Consider the following 12,270-nt stretch of genomic DNA (forward strand, 5'->3'; position numbering starts at 1 on the left):
ATGAATATTTGTAGGCTGTGGCAGGATTTATTTTCCTTAAACTATGTAGCCAACATATTCTCTTATGTTACAGTCTGTTTCCCTGTTTAATTATTTGAAAGTTCTTAATAGTTGTCTTTGTAGAGTCTTCACAGTAAGCATTTATTATAGAATGTTTTTTTGCAGCATATTACATGGTGTATTTGCAGTGTATTACGTGGTATACGTTTATAACTTTGACAGAATCCAACTTCTAAAATGTAGTGAGAGATTTAATTCGAGGTATGTCAAGAATGCTTTTCTATATCTGAAAGTGAATATTCAGATATTAAAAACAAATCTGATATGTTTAAGTTCCAATTGAAGGAACTCAGTAAATAGTTTCTTTTGACAACCAGGACTGAGAAATTTGGGAACTGGTATGTTCAAATGGGTCACATAAAGAAGAGAGAGCCACACTATAAAGAAATGAGAATAATAAAGTTGATGTCAAAGGCAAGTGGGAAAGAGGGTCCTCTTTGGATCCTGCTGCTTCTCTGGCACCTGGATCCAACATTCTCCCTTTGTGCTTAAGCTACCTTGGGTGGGTTTCTGTTCCTTGTAACTATTCTGTTACTTAATCTGTTAATTAATCAGAACAGGATAAAGTGGGAAGCAATTAAATACAGAAGTGAGGTCCCAGAAAACAGAAGAAAAAAATCAATCAGATCTTTTTGGTTTGTCATTGAGATTGTTACAGTGATTAGTCTCATGGTACCACATAATCATGTGATCATACTTGCAGGGCCTTAGGCCAGAAACTTGGTGCAGCCTGTATACTGTTATTCTGAGCTAGGGTGGAGGGTGAGACAGTCATACTAGTTGTCTCACTTTATCCTGGCCATCTCAGGGGAGACCATCACTGCCATTCTAACAAGGAGAACCTTGAGGTGTATAGCTTGTTTAAACTCAGACTCAGCTCTGAAATGGCCAAACCCAGATTCCGGTTTCAAGCCTGCAGATTCTAGGCCTGCATGTTTGACATCTAGACATGTGTTTCAAAAAATGCTCTTCCCAAAGATCCTGGCTTTCTATTTTGACTGGAAATTCTTATTTTATGGCCAATTATGTGAATTTTCACAAGTCTGGGGTTCCATGACTGAAAACCTCACTGGATCCAGCATCCTAAATAGCATTTAACAGCCTTGTGGTCCATTTGTGTAGGGTAGTTTCTTTAACATTGTTGTCTGATCTTTTGGCCTCATTTTTTTTTACAGAAATGTGGATCTGAGAGAATACTTGTCTGAAGAAGTACAGGCAGTACACAAGAATACCACTTATGACCTCATTGCCAACATTGTTTCACGATGGCAAGCCCTCGGAGGGCTCCTACCGGATCCATGTACTTCATCATGTGAGTGGCAAAAACAGCTGTACTGTTGGTATTTTAGAGGGCAGCTGCTTTCTGTTTGTGCTTTCTTGGCTTGACTTTGGGATTCTGCATCTAATAGAGCTGTCAGTGTTTAGTTTAAGGCAGTGATTCTCATTTTGGCTCCACATTGGACTCATCTGTAGAGATTTAAAAAATCCTGATGCCTGTGGTTTTCAACCAGGATAGAGACCAGGGACGCTGCAGAAGCTCCTAACAGTGTCCATGGCAGCCCTCCAGCATATGGGCCCAAAATGTCCATCAAGGTAAAGACTCTGCATTAGATTACCTGGAGGTGGCACCCAGGCAGTGTGATGCTGCAAAGGTGACTAGTGTGCAACTAAGGTTGAGAACCACTGTCATACCTTAGAACTTGGCACCTAATATGGGCTCCTCAGTTCAGCAGTGTTGACATTGTTGGAGGTTTGCAGTTATGGAATCCCAGACTTGTTAGAAATGCAGAATCTTGGGCCTCCCCTGGTGGTGCAGCGGGTTGAGTGCTGGGCTGCTAAGCTGCCAGCAGCCTCTGCAGCGCTGGTTCGATCCCCGCCACCGGCAAGGGTCCCACATGGTGTGCAGACCTCTCCTGCCGCGCCTGCTGCTCCCCTCAGAGTGTACTTCATCAGTCTACCTGTTCTGTTCCCCGCTCTGGCTCTGGTGCATTCTCTCACCCTCCCGCACTTCTGACCGTACCCAGTGCTTGTATAAATAAATAAATAAATAAATCTTTTTAAAAAAGAAAAAGAAATGCAGAATCTTGATGTAATATATATATGTAAATAATACTAAAAAAAAAAAAAAAAGGAATGCAGAATCTCAGACCCTACCCAAAACTGAACCAGAATCTGCATTTTAGTAAGACCTGATTTATTTGAAATTTGTGAAGCACTGGTGTAAAAGATTCCTTTCAGCTCAAAAATACTGTGAATTTATTTCAAACTGAAAATGGATAAAACATGTACATGAGATATAATTGATATTGCAGGGAATATCAGCACAGATTGTTCTAATTTGTGAGTCCCAGTCTCTTCTAGGATTGTGGGATAATAATAACTAGCTTCTGTTTATCAGACATTTTATTGTGTCTGGAAAGGATGCCAAGTGCTTACTGTATATAGCATCTCACATGCTTCACACAGACTTCCAAGACAGGGGTCAATGCCATCTTTTATGGATGAGGGAGCCTAGGCCTAGAGTTGGAATAATTTATTTGCAGCAGTAGAATTGGGGTTTGAACCTAGAAACTTGGTTTCACTGTGCCGTTAACCGGTCCTTGAACTGGAACAGGGACTTGATTACGATCTTGAGCTTTCTTTATGTTTCCTACAGTTTGCACTGGTGGAACACCCAGAATACTAGAATATGTACTCTCTAGTATCTTGTCTTTGGCATTTCTTAGAATGGGTGGATGAGGCAGTTGAGCATCCCAAAGTGACTGCCATATCCAGAAACCTCTTTTTCCTCTATGGAAGCAGGAAGTGAGGTAGATTTTGGTTGTATTTGCCACATTAGTTTCACAGGTGAGAGGAATTGGATTAGTATGGTAGACAGTGTCTTTCAGTTGCTTTGTTCTCTGGGGTAGGGCGTGGGAATGTCTGCTTTTAATTCCTCTGATGGGTTACACGCACCTAGCCTGTCCGTTCTGAGCAGTAAGGCGACCTCTTAGGTGAGGACTAAGAGTATCAGTGTTTTTTTCTTTTTATTGTCCACCCAAGTTCTAAAAAGGTGTACCGAGTGTTTGAGAGTCCGTCGTGCTTCAGGTAACTCTTGCCAGGCATTGAGTCTGCCATGATCAATACCCAACTGTTCTTTAAGTTGAATGATGCCCAGCAAAGGTCATGCCCTCTTTATTCATGACTTTTGTTTGATGATGGTCTGGTGGTTGTTTCTCTGACTTGTTGACTGCATCCCTTGCTTCTGTACTCTTCATACTTTTGCAGGGGACAGGCAAATGGTATGAATTACAGGACCTCCAGGTGACTGACATCCTTCCCCAGATGATCACGCTATCAGAGGCTTACATTCAGGTGGGTTGGCCACAGACTTAGTGAGTGCTGAGTAGTTGGGGTGTGAGGGATATTGTGAGTGATGGCAGGAAGTGGGGTTAACTTAGAGTCACGTTTAGGTACCTGTGGTAGATCTGAAAATGCATTGAGGAGTGAGGTGGGACTTTCAGAGAGGGGTGGGCAAACGCTCCCCAGTTCCTAGGCACAGTCAGCACTTTTGGTGACTCACAGCACTTCCTGCATGTCTGTTGGTACACCGAGCATATTGTTTTAACTGTCTTCTCCAGTGGATTGAGAGATTGTGGAGCAGATTATCTCTCCCGTCTCTTGCTAACTGCCCTAGGACGTGGCAAAAAGGAAGACTGAAACTAAGAAAAAGCCCTAGCCTTTGTAAGAAGGATGAGTAACCTCACTGCGTCAAGAGATAACTTTCCTCAGCCACTTTGTCTGAGGTTGTTGACTTGACTATGAGTTCTTTTTCAGAAAGGAAGTTTGGAATGGGAGGTAGGAGAGGAAGAGGAAGGGTGGGAAAATGAAAATCAGATGAAAGGGAAATTTTTGAAAGATTATAGATAAGTTTCATGAGGGGGCTAGCAGATATTTAAGGGGTGGATATTTAAGTGGGGTGGCGGGCTATCCACTGCTGAGTGCAGAGAGGTATTTAATAAATACCAGCTCCTAAATATCTGTTATATTCATTTCTTACAGATTTGGAAGAGGCGAGATAATGATGAAACTAACCAGCAAGGAGCTTGAGGAGTGTCTAGGACTTTGCTCTAGGGCTTTTGACCATAGATGATAAATAATAACTGAAGCTGTAACTGAACATTCATTGGGCAACCCACTTTTTATGAATCCTGGTACACAACAGAGCAGCAGAGGGGGCCACCCTGGAGGGTTCTGCACTGTCACCCAGCCATTCTCTACCAGTTTACTGTAGACTGACCCTCCTTTCCCATCCTGTCTAGCGCCCTGCTAGCTCCCTTCCAGCTTTAGCAGACCAGAACTCTTTTACAGAGGTATGTAATTTATTTCTGAGTAGCTGGGTGTACCTAAAAGACAAGATAATTTCTTTTTAAGCATCAAAGTCTCAGGATTCTAGGAATAAGAGCATGAAGCCAGTAATGTCCTCCTTCCATCACAGATAATTCCTGCAGTCTCCTCATTTCCCTGTGTGTTTTTTGGAATGGATTAAATTTTTTCCTGTTTTTAAACCAGCCTCTTGTTTTATATCTTTCCATGAGACAGGGAAGATTTTTTATAAATCTGACAAACTGTCAACTTACAGACTGTCATACAATCTTGTTGCTAACTGTCAGCTTGTGAGTGGTGTGTCAGTTAGGATGCATATGTCTCTTCAGTAACAAAATAATCTGATTAAAAGTGATAAATTATTTTGTGCTTAACTAGAAGTCTGGAGGTGGGCGATTTCAGTCTGCAGGGCAGGGCTGTGTGAGGGAGAAGGAAGATAGGAGTATCTGCCTGTGCCAGGCCAGCATGGGCCCCGAGCAAAGATCGCTTGTGAGAAGAATCAAGTAGAAATGGCTTTCCCAGGACCAGTCATGGGTTAGAAACAACCCAGAGGAAGGGAGCCTGGGCCTGACACAGTGGCAGATCTGAAGCCTCAGCTGCCGGCAGCAGCCCGTCAGCCATAGCAGGCTCTCCTACGGTGCAGGAGCCGTGCAGCTCTGCACGCTGTACTTCTGAGAGTCAGAAGGCTGTCCTATTCTCCTCTGCTCTCTGGCAACTTCACCCTTTCCTTGAGTAAAGCATGTCAGAATGATAAAAACAAATACTGGACATTTCCACTCCTGAAATTTCTATAATGTAAGCACTTTAAAAACCAGTGGATATCATGTAAACATCCTCAGGATTCTGAGCCTAAGAGGGAGGGGTGGGGTAGAGGATGGGGTATAAGGGGAGGGGGGAGGTGGTGGAGTTAAAAAAGAAATGCCTGTGATTGACTTAAAATAATTCTTAACCAATTTGTGAAAAGATCATGCAATGAAACAAATTTCAGTCTAAAATAAAGCAAAATCCCACCCTGACAAAAACAAAAAAAGAACTTTTTCTAAAGATAATTCTTTTTTGCTTGTAGCTTTAAAAAAATTCCTTTATAGGCTCATCTTCTCTATCCAGCTATTGAAAGTTGCATTTCCTCAGGACTCAGTCTCGATCCTCTGTTCTTCCAGTTTGCTTTTCTGTTAGGCCATTTCAACTATGTCTATGGTTTCATGTACCACCTCTACAGGGATGACTCACGTCTAATCCCAGATTTCTCTGAATTCTTGAACTTTAGTGCATACTACTTGATATATTTTGGGTGTCTTAAAGTCAATCCAAACGCCTTTCTTTGAAACTCAACTTGTGGGGCCTCTCCGGTGGCGCAGCAGTTGAGCGCTGGGTTGCGAAGCTGCCCGCAGCCTCTGCAGCGCTGGTTCGATTCCCGGCCGCCAGGTGAGGGTCCCACATGGCGCGCACCTCTCCTGCCGCCCGCTGCTCCCCTCAGCAGTGTACTTCAGTCCTTCTGCCTGCTCTGCTCTCCCTCTGGCTCTGGTGAATTCTCTTACCCTCCTGCGCTTCTGACTGTACCCAGTGCTTGTATAAATAAATAAATATATCTTTAAAAAAAAAAAAAAAAACCTCGTGAGTTTTCCTCTTCAACATGGGGCCAAGTGTTTGCTATGTAAGTGACAAGTGACAAGTTCCACTATCCTTCCAATTACATAAACTGGAAATTTATCCAGCAGTTATCCTCTCTCCACCTACCCCCACTGCCTGGCCTCATCTATAAGTCCTGTCAGTACCACTTTGCCTCTTGAATCTTCCCACTTCTTTTCATCTTCCTTCTGCTGCTGTCTAGTCTAAGCTTAGTGGCAGCTTAGTCTGTGTCTAATCAGGAGAGAGAAACTGCAATAATGGGATCAGGGAAAGTTTAATTTCAAGAATTATTAACAGATTCTAATAACCATGGTATGACTAGTAATGAACTCTAAGAATGTACTGCCAGCAGATAGAAACATCAGCTGCTGCCCCTAGGGCTGACACAGTGTCCAAGAGTGAGATCCAGACCTTGTTGAAATTCTTGCCCTAGAACTTGTCAGAAATCTGCTTTCTAGCATGTTGGAGAAAACTCTTCCTGGGGCGGCATCTTATTAAGCTACCAAGCAGCCTGGGGAGAAAGGTAGTACCTTCTGAAACTTTGGGGTGATGCTGCTGTATGCTAACAACCAGGCATCTGGAAATCTTGAAGGAGTTCGACGCTAGAAAAAGTCACAGATGCGTCTCTCAAATTGGTACACCAGAACTGGGAAGCAGAGCTCTTCCTGCAGTGTGTCACCAGCAACATATTCTGACAAAGCTGTCAAGAAAAAATCTAAAGTGTCGAAATCCATTTTCACAGAGAAGGCAAAGAAGGTGAATTTGGAGCTGAGACGTCACTACATTAATGACTGCCACCACCCACCCTTTGATGACTCAGTTTTCATATGTTTTCTTGTACACATATATACAACAACAAGGAGAACAACTGTATTTTTGCCTAACAATAAACAGCTACCCTTCCGACAAGTGAGCAGATTTTCATGCTTTCCCAAATGAGATGCACAGTATGGAATGTCAGGGATCATTCCTGTCACAATCCCATTGAATATTCTGTTACCGAAAGACTTAAGTTGTAAGTTAGCTTCCAACAAGTTATATATAGGGTAAAAATGGGAAGAAAGAAATAAGCAAAGCTACTTAGAGCACTCGTGTTTGGTCACAATGCTATAATTGCTTCATTTTATTTTTGCATAGAACTGGGATAGGGCCTCCCGGTGGCAGCGGTTGAGCGCTGGGTTGCGAAACTGCGCGCGGCCTCTGCGGCGCCGGTTCGATCCCCGGCTGCTCCCGGCCGGAGGAGGATCCCATGGCGTGCAGATTCCTGCCGCCCGCTGCTCCCTCAGCAGTGTACCTCGGTCCTTCTGCCTGCTCTGCTCCCGCTCTGGCTCTGGTGAATTCTCTCACCCTCCCTCGCACTTCGGACTGTACCCAGTGCATGTATAAACAAAACAAAACAAACAAACCAGCAAACAAATAAATAAAGCATGCCTCTATTAAAAAAAAAAAAAAAAAAAGTTTAAAAAAAAAAAAAAAAAAAGAACTGGGATATAGGCCAGAGGTGTGGGGGTGGGGGTAGGAGGTTTTACCAGAGACAGAGTTGGGAACAGAACAGTGAAATACACTGCTAAGGACAGCAGCCAGCAAGACAGGAAGAGATCAGCTGTGCCATACGTAGGATCCAACTCAGGTAATGGCTGGGCTGTTGTGATAGTTCTGAGAATTAACCGCTAGGCCACTAGAGAGGCCCAGTTGCTTCCTTCTTAACGCTGCCACTTCCCTATTTACTTTGCTTTTAGCCTGCTCTTCGGCTAACTGGTAGAGTGACTCAAACCTTTAATTTTTAAGGGCCTGACTAATGCTGACCGCCCCCTCTTTTGGTTACTGTAGTTTTCCATTAACTTTTTCTTTTTTTTTAAAGATTTATTTATTTATACATGCACTGGGTACAGTCAGAAGCTCAGGAGGGTGAGAGAATTCACCAGAGCCAGAGCAGAGAGCAAAACAGGCAGAAAGACCAAAGTACACTGCTGAGGGGAGCAGCGGGCGGCAGGAGAGGTCTGCGCGCCACGTGGGACCCTCGCCTGGCAGCCGGGGATCGAACCGGTGCTGCAGAGGCTGCGGGCAGCTTCGCAACCCAGTGCTCAACCGCTGCGCCACCGGGGAGGCCCCCATTAACTTTTTCTTAACAGAGTTCATTTTGCCGTCCATTATTTAGTAGCAACCCAATCTTCCCTTCTTCAGGATCAGTCACTCTGACAAATGGATTATACTTCCCTTTCAATAGCATAAGAAGCCAAAGTTTCCAGGTAATGGTCTCACCTCCAATTGAGGGAACATATTTTGTGTCCTCTGATGGAAGCATTCCTCTCCTGGGAACTAATTAGCAGAGGGTAAAGTTGCTGGGAAGGAAATAAATTCTTCAAGAAGGTTGCTCAGTGTAATTTCTCAATTGCTTCAGCACTCATTCATTTTCTAGACCTGTATATTTTGTTATGGGGGAAAGAACCTTAAGTAATCTCTGATTCAAAGCATATGCTGCATGCTGTAAATAAGAGCATCGGGTATGACTGTAACTGAGACTTCAGTAAGCCCCTCCACCTTTCAGTGAGGCTAGCTGCTTCCAGATGATGTTAAGTGTGATAAAACCAGTTAATTCGATAGACATGGGCCCACAGCTATACTTATTTGCTGTGAGGAGTTTGTTGGTCAGATATAAGCTGTGTGGAATGTCATGGCCACTAAGGCATTCTATGAGGCCATGTATGGTGGTGCTGGCAGAAACATGGACAGGGGAGAAAAATCCACATCCAGAATAAGCTGTTCTTCCCAGTTTGGATCTCTGCCTTCTCCATGATGGAAGATGGTAATTAGCTTGGTAACCAGGTGGCTGGTTGATCCCCACAGGGACTGGTGCCATTGAAGACTCAATAGTTAATCCTTGCAGTTGGCAGCTTAGATACTCAGCAGAGTACTTGTCAAACCAGGGGAGGGAAAAATCAACTGGTGAAGCATGCATAGCTTTCAACCTCACCACATGGCTCATGAGCCGTTGAATATCCCTGGGAGTGACTGGAGAAAGGCTGCTGACTGACATCTGCAGAGCATGCCATTTGTCTATACCTGATAATTAAGTGTCCTCTGCAATGGATGCTTTTGGTGGGCATTCATGTGAAACACAAATATTCATAGTGTGTCCTCATTCAAGCAGTCTATCCATATACCTCTTCTCCAGACTTCTTTTTCACCAATCTTACAATCTTGTTCTTTTTGAATCCTGACCATCCTGCCAAGCCATTGGCAATGCCCATCAGTTAGTCTAGATCTGTAATTCTTGGCCACACACTCCTGCTATAGTGAATAATCAGAACTACTGCTTGACGTTATGCCCTAGAGGACTTTTCTCCACCGCTGTCCTTGAGTGGGCATGAAGCTGACTACTTGAAGTTGTAAAACATATTGTACCATCTACCTATCAACAGACTTGAGTTTTTCCTTTCTGGATGCTGCTTCCTCATTTTTCTCTGGTGGGCACAGGGATGTTGGGTGTGTCTCGGGCACCTCTGAGCCAAAGTTCTGGCCACTTCCTGCCAGTTCTCTTCTACAACTATTAAATCACCTTTTTTTTTTTTTTTTTTAGAAGCATGCTTATTTTATTTATTTTTTGTTTGTTTGTTTTGTTTATACATGCACTGGGTAAGTCAGAAGCGGGGGGGTGAGAGAATTCACCAGAGCCAGAGCGGGGAGCAGAGCAGGCAGAAGGGCGAAGTACACTGCTGGGGGAGCAGCGGGCGGCAGGAGAGGTCTGCGCGCATGTGGGACTCCCTCTGGTGGCGGGAAGCAGCGGGGATCGAACCGGCGCCACAGAGGCTGGGGCAGCTTCGCACCCAGTGCCACCGCTGCGCCACCGGGGAGGCCCTATTAAACTCACCTTTTGAGTGAAGTTTTCTCTTCCATTCCAAACTTTTTTTTTTAAAAACACTTTTCCCTCAAGGACCTTGTTATAATTGAAATAGTGGCTCTCAAGAGTATAGTCTGCTACAGATTTACACATCTACTTAAAAGTTCAAATTCAGAGACCAAGAGTTTATATATATCATCGTGACGTCAAGAGCAGGTTGTGTAGAAACCTCTCTGTGGTGCCTGTGTGGTGGAGGGTGGGTGGGGCAGATGGCAAAAAGTCTGTATCGGTGTCAAAGTCCTGCTGCAGTTCTCCCTGGGGTCTGCTAGGACTGTGGGTGGTTTCCACTCTTCCTTTGCAGATTCTGTAATTTCTACAGCAAACATGTATTCCTTTTATAATAGGAAATATGACAAAACTTCTTTTATAAATAAATGGGTGTTTCCAGGCATTTAGGTTTTCAATGCCAAGGGCTTATTTCCTTTGATGTTTTAGTACGCTAACCTCACCTCATCATAGCAAGAAGTGCAGATGATTTGGGAGAGTGCAGATGACATGTAGGGAGGGGACGCAGGCTGGAGGCAGTTGTAAGAGGCAAGATGTGTGGCTCTACTTCTCCAGGGAAGAGAGTGAGGTGGGCCCCCGGTCCTGCAGCCTTGAGGGCGAGGCTATGGCTTTTGCACATCTTAAAGAGCAGTGTCTTTTTCTTTTTTAATACAAGGAATAGGACTTTATAGCATTGTTACAGATATTGCATTACATAGAACTGGCAAGTGCAACCCCAACTGGGCTTTGACTAGGCTACATCAGCAGAAGTGGAATCACCATGGAATTTCAAACAAATGTTAGAAGCTAACAGACAAAAAAGAAAGTTCCTTTTTACATCTTAAAGTGACAACTCTTATACAAGCAGAGTATTTCAATATGAAAGTTTGCCCAGTCACCTTCCCATCATGCTTAAACACTGCAATGTCTACCCTTGACTGTGCCAAAGATTTCTGGATTTTTAAAGAAAGTTTAAGGATTTCATGTTGATCTTTTATAGTACTTTATATTCCTTTTTTATTCTGAATTTTGAATTGTATGAAAGTGTCAGCAAACAATTATAAAAGCCAGTATCTTGAACACATGGAAATCAGAATGAGGCCAGGCCTGGCTTATACCCCATTGTCCTCTTGGGGCCGGGAAAGGACTATGTGACCGACGAGTGCAGTCCTGGGGGCGGTAGGAGCTGGGCTGGCTCTGGTGGGGTACGAAGGCTGGCCTTGGCTGGAAGCCTCCTCTCACAGACCTCCAGTAGACATTGTACTGTTGCCCTCACACCCGGAGAAGACGGAAATGGCTGTGGTTGGAGATAGGATAGATAAGACAAACAGGACTAAATGTACAAGTTGTGGATTTGTGGTTCACCAGTTTAAAGTAGTTTCGAGGAAAGGAGGTGGGGAAGGTGAGGGGAGGAGTTAAGGCTTCTCTTTCAGTATGGGCAGGAGGCAAGAAGTCTGAGGAAGGGCCTTGTCATGTGGGAGAGCTTGAGTCTGGTGACCTTCTCACTCAACTCTTCCATTGAAGCTGAGGAAAATGAGGGTCAGAGAGGAGGGTGACCTGTCTTGCCTGGGGGCCCATGGTCAGTTGATGACAGAGTTGGGACACAACCCAGGCCTCCCACGCCAACCTACTCTTTCTGTTTCAATAGAGGTAGAAGGGTCAGCTCTTCCTGGTGCTGGGGAGCACTGAGGGAAGGTGAGGGCTCCAGTCTCCTGGACAGCTCCAGACCTGCAGATGCCCCTAGTTGTCCTCAGTGGGAGGGGGGGGTAACACTAAACTGGCCCCTGTGGGGATAGGTCTGAGTTGGGCTTGACACTTCCTCTCCACTACCTCCTACACTGGCTTGGATTTGGAGTAGTTTGAGGACCATATCTGGGCTTCCTACTTTCAGACGGAAGAGGTGGGCCCTGGGGTGTGAGCTCCAGGAGGGCCAGGGATCACTTTTTTCACATATATAACCTTTCCCCTGGAATGTAACCTGGTCACAGGTACACACTATATCGCAAAAAAAAAAAAAAAAAAAAAAAAAAAAAAAAAGCCAATAAATTAATAAATGACCGTCAGGTTAGAGGCCAGCTCTGAGAATAATTGTAAAGTGGACGGGTTTGCTCTCAGGGGCACTTCAAGGCCACCATTGCTGGGTCCATCTCTTAGGGTGGTTTCCCTTCCCTGAGGCAACTGGTCACAGAGCCTGCATGTGACCCATCCCTCCATCTGAGGGGTCTATGTCCAACACTGCCTAGTTTCCCCTGAGTTTCAGATAAGGTTGGTCTTGGTTCAAACACATCAGATACTGAAGATCAGCCAGTCCAGAGGGTAGGCTGTGAGCC

At 44.5% G+C, this 12,270-nt stretch overlaps 1 long non-coding RNA gene across 1 annotated transcript; it reads left to right on the top strand.

Annotated features, from left to right (window-relative positions):
• Positions 1–1,241: 1,241 nt before the first annotated feature.
• Positions 1,242–4,271, top strand: LOC119239772 (uncharacterized). Its single transcript, XR_005123993.2, has 3 exons — positions 1,242–1,372; positions 3,328–3,414; positions 4,102–4,271. It is a non-coding gene; the product is annotated as an uncharacterized LOC119239772 (long non-coding RNA).
• The last annotated feature ends 7,999 nt before the right edge of the window (positions 4,272–12,270 follow it).

Source organism: Talpa occidentalis, unplaced genomic scaffold, assembly GCF_014898055.3.
Source record: "Talpa occidentalis isolate TD23 unplaced genomic scaffold, MPIMG_talOcc4v2.1 talOcc4.1127, whole genome shotgun sequence".
Classification (NCBI taxonomy): domain Eukaryota; kingdom Metazoa; phylum Chordata; class Mammalia; order Eulipotyphla; family Talpidae; genus Talpa; species Talpa occidentalis.